Consider the following 5226-nt stretch of genomic DNA (forward strand, 5'->3'; position numbering starts at 1 on the left):
TGGTAAAGAAAAGAAAGTTTGTAAACTTGTTAAGTTACTCTGTGGACTAAAAACAAGCGTCCAAATAATGACATGCGAAGTTTGACCAAACTATGTTGGCAAATGAATTCAAGATTAATGAATGTTATAAATGTTTTTACATTAAAGACACTCCAAATCACAAGGTCATTGTTTGTTTTTATGTTGATGACATGTTGATCATCAAAAGAGACATTTCTGATGTAAATGTTACTAAGCATATGCTAGAAAGTAACTTCGATATGAAAGACATTGAAGTTACTGATGTGATTGAAAATGTACTTGACAAGTTCAAGCATTTGGATTTCAATATTGTCAAGACTCCAATAAATGTGAGATTTGTACTTCAAAAGAATGAAGGCAAAAGTGACTCACAATTGGATTGTGCTAGAGTATTGAGAAGTATGATATATATCATGAAGTGTACATGATCAGATATAGCATATGCTATTAATAAACTAAGTCGGTTCATGAGTAATCTCAATCAAACTCATTGGATGACAATGAAATAAGAGTTGGATTATTTAAAACATACTTAAAAAACTATTGCTTTGCATTATAACTAATATTCAACAGTATTGGAAGAATATAGTGATGCAAAATTGAATCACCAGGTCAAATGAAGTAAAATCCATGAGTGGATATGTATTTACTCTTGGTGGTAGGAGCAGTCTCTTGGAAATACTTCCAAACAGAGATGTATCGCTCGCTCTACTATGAAATCTGAGTTTATCACTCTAGATAAGGCCGGTAAAAAAGTTGAATGACTCCAAAATTTCTTGAAAGATTTTTGGCCTAAACCTTTTAGCTCCAGTATGCATACACTGTGAGAGTTAATTTGCAATAGGTAAGGCATGAAACATGATGTATAACGGAAAGTGTCGTCATATATGACATAGACATAATATCGTTAGAGAACTACTCTCTAGTGGAATTATCATAATTGACTATGTAAAGTCAAAGGATAATGTGTCGGAACCACTTATAAAAAGGCCTAACTAGAGAGGGAGTTGATAGATTATCAAAAGGAATGGGACTATGGTCGAGGACAAGTCATTGTGGCGGTAACTCTGCCTAGAAGAATGGAGATCCCAAGATCTAGGTTCAAGGAGATCAAACAAAGTCATTGATAACGGTTCAACATTGTCAAAATATTTTTTATGGTCCATTCTCATGATAAGACAATGTTCAGTAACAAGGATAAAGGCATTAGGACTTTTTAATGATTTCTAAGTTTGATACAGAGTATATCAAATGGTGTATCTACACTTTTTAATGATTTCTAAGTTTGATACATGGTATATCAAATGGTGTATCTACGGGATAACACATTTAGAAATCACCTATGTAAGTGTGAAGTGTAAGCCGCTTTAAGGAGAATCCGGTAAGGCCAGTTTTCTACGCACTTATAAACCAAGACGTGTTCATGGCTTAAACGAACAAAACAATAAGATCAAGGGTTGATGTGTGACTTATGTTGTTTAGGTATACACCAAAGCTCGACGGTTCAAAGATATCAATTCTACCGATTGACCGAGTATATCTGATATATGTTTACTATGAAAAGTTTAAAGGGAAACCCAGTTATCCAGAGGTAATCAATCCTTAATTACGAATCACACACTTTTTCATGCATATGTTTTAACAATAGTCATTCCCTATTCATGTGGGGGATTGTTGGGTTTTAAAGGTGTGAATATGAATGAAGGGTTTCGACTCTCCTAAAGAGTTGTGACTATGCCAAAGGGTTGTGACCTTTATGAAAGGTTGTGTCATTTCTAGAGGGTTGTGACCATTTGAAAGGTTATGCCTTTTCCAAAGTGTTGTCTTCTTTCTGAAAGGTTGTCTTCTTTCCAAAAGGGTTGTGACCTTTACCCTTTGTTGGCTATAAATAGAGAGGTTTTCTTTCATTTTTCGGCATTGAATTCTTCCCTTCTTTTGCATACATTTCTTACAAACAAAATTGATCGATCGTGTCTGTGTGTGTGATTCGTTGCTGTCATTTTGAGTTTGTTGAAATTATCGAAGTTTGAGGTACCACTACTTCTTTAATGGTTTAATCCATTTTATCTTGGGAGGAATTAATCTGCAACCTCGGGTACTTGAGGAGATTAAATTTCTTAAAGACACAGTGGGTTCTATGGACTTGGATAGTTCTTTATGTTTTTCTTTTCATCTTTTATTATTTCTGGTTTGCTAATCTGAATATAGGAGATAACGCTTCCATCATGCCTTCCATTCTATATATTAATTTAACAATTCGAGCATCTTAATTTTGAACATATTTGGTTAAGCATTCAATAGCTCTTGCCAAGCTTGTCAGTTGGTCCTCTACATATGAAGCATTAGTCACGATCGCATACATCACCATGGTAGATGATGGACAATAACATGGATATTTCTGAATATTAGATGCAAACTTATTATGCGGGTAGATCTAGTGCTTAAGACATCACAATCCACTAGAGTGAAGGACTTCTTGGACGTAGATAAACTAAGTTGGGAAAGGACCTTCTCGACCATTTAGGCGATGTCATCCCCTTATTTTGTGGTGTTTGCAAGAGGCCTCACACATTTTGAAGATGAACCAAAGATAATAGTAGATTCGGACTACACTTGTGAGGCTTGTTGTCCTAGCAATTTGACTCGATTCTTTGTGACTGATCTCATGCTTCCCTTAGTAAAATCTAGGATGTTTTCCACAACAACAGAGAATTTAGATTCAATAGTTCTTGACTTCTTGCGGATGCGAATTTCAAGTTGACCTTCCTTGACTCCATTTTAGTGTACTTGAACTTTGGTTGTTGAAGAAAATATATGAGAAGTAAAGATTTTTCCATTGGACGTGCCAAATTTGTGAGCAACTAAATTTTATTCTTGAAAAATAATGTTCAAGACAAGAAAAATAGCGATTAGTAATAATATTTGATTTTAATAATTTAGTGAGGGTTACAATCTTTATAAAATCTTACAGAAAAAGATGTAATCTGCTGATTCTTCTACTCATGACTGTTAACTCAAGAGCTCACTTTGCTCTTGAATTGATGGAATACTTATTGGAACTTCACCACAAACGTAGAGTCGGCCTTTGATCACAATCATGGAGGTAAGAAAACTTGCAGCTCTCCACTTGGAGACAAAAGCTTCTTTGTATGAGGAAGACTTACGGATCACCACCGAAGAACATAGCTTCTCTATTTATATGTCTTTTTTCTAGACTCTTTTACATAGTTGTGAGCTAGACTTGAGGGTATTTTGATCTCCAAATAATTCTAGCGGACCTTGGGCTTGAAAAACATGGGTTGGACTCATCTTGTCAACTAACTGACCCTAATGTAATTGACTTCGTTTAAGTCATATAATTTTAACTTAAACATTAATCCAACTTTATTGACCAAAAAATTGACTTGATCAAACATATCATGAATTTTAGATTTAATCCAAAACTCAAAATGAATATATCCAATAAAATTTCAATATCTACAATATTAACCATATGCAAATGTCCTAAGTCAACCTCCCACCCCCCACCCCAATCCCAAAAGATAAAAATAAATAATAATAATAAATTTTAAAAATAGGTAAATGCATTTGAATGGTGAAGCATCTTTAGTGGGCAAGTCCTGTCACATTATTACTCATTTTTCATTCTTATTTGAGTATTTTATTTGACAAGGGTGTTTTTGGCATGAAGGAAAATATTTTCTGAATAACGCTTGTTAATTTTTTATGTTTGTAGTTCAATAAATTGAGAACATATTTTTTCCTAAAAATATAAGTTTTTTAAAAACGAGAAAAATAATTTACATAATAAAAATAGAGAAAACAAATTTCATAAAGGGCAAAAAACTTAAATATACAACTTAATAAGTTTAATTAAACCAATATAGCAATACTTTTTTTTTCCAATTATATAGCAATATTTTTTTTTTCAAAACTATAATTTTTATTAAAAAAAAAAAAGGTTTACCAAGTCAGCCACAATTATCACGTATTCCTTAAATTTCTCCAATTATTTTACCTTCCCTGATTTACTCCAATTTGTTATATATTATCTCCCATGAAGAGTGGTTTCATTAAAAAAATAAAACTCCCCTTCTCTACTACGATCGACGATCCAAAATGTATACCAATAATTTTTCAATTCTAATTCAACACAGCGGGCGATGGAACTCATCAGTAAATTGAAAAAAAAAACAATTCATATGGTGTTTTTTTACGTGGTTGTATTTGATTTTTCACCACATATCGATTTTAATCTTTTTTATAGTTATTCTTTTGGTTTATTTTGTCGATTTTAGTGGAATATAAATTCATATGATTTATTTGATGTTCTGGAGTGTCAATATGCTTGTTTAATTATTAAATAAAAATTAAAATTTACCAATTGTTTGTGGAATAATATTTGGTTTTTTCACAGCATCTGAGTTTTTATTCGTTGTATTATATTAACGATTTTGGTGTAATTACAACAATTTCGTGTGATTTTGGTTGTAATCTGATGTGTCGAAAAGTTTTTTTGTTGTTGAAAAAATTAGGTTTAATTGAGTGATTAATGCACCAACTTAATATAAAATCATTAATTGTGTATTTTTAATTGGCGTATGCTAACAGATTGTATCAATAGTTTCTTTTGGTATGTGATATGGTGTACACATACCAACTTCAAGTTATATTTCAGGTGCATGTATTTGTGTATTTTATTGTATTATTTGGTATATAAAATACAACTATAAAAAAATAGTTTAGTACATTATTGGTGTATTTTAAAGCTAAACTGGTGTATATAATAAATTGAAAAATTGGTAATATGTTGATTGTTTGTATCCCAAAAAAATTTGGTAATAAATTGAAAAATTGGTAATATTTTGGTACATTTTTGGTGTATTTTAATTATAAAGAAGCGCGTGAACTTTTAGTGTAAGGCAGGTGTTTTTCTCGGTGGATGGATGGGATAAATGCCTATATTGCTTTATAATGTTATTGTTATGTTGATAATCGCAATGGCGAGGGTCTGTTACCTACCATAAGTAGGGACTCACAGAAGACTGTAAATGACTTTTCGAGGAAAGACAAAAGAAAGTGTGAACCTAAGCCAAGAGCCCACTTCAGATTCATAACATCTTCCACGGGTGTATAAAATAAATTGAAAATTTGATAATATATTGATTGGTATGTGATCTGGTGCTTATGATGGAATAGTTGCTT

The sequence above is a fragment of the Solanum tuberosum genome, unplaced genomic scaffold (genome assembly GCF_000226075.1).
Source record: "Solanum tuberosum cultivar DM 1-3 516 R44 unplaced genomic scaffold, SolTub_3.0 scf00328, whole genome shotgun sequence".
Lineage (NCBI taxonomy): Eukaryota > Viridiplantae > Streptophyta > Magnoliopsida > Solanales > Solanaceae > Solanum > Solanum tuberosum.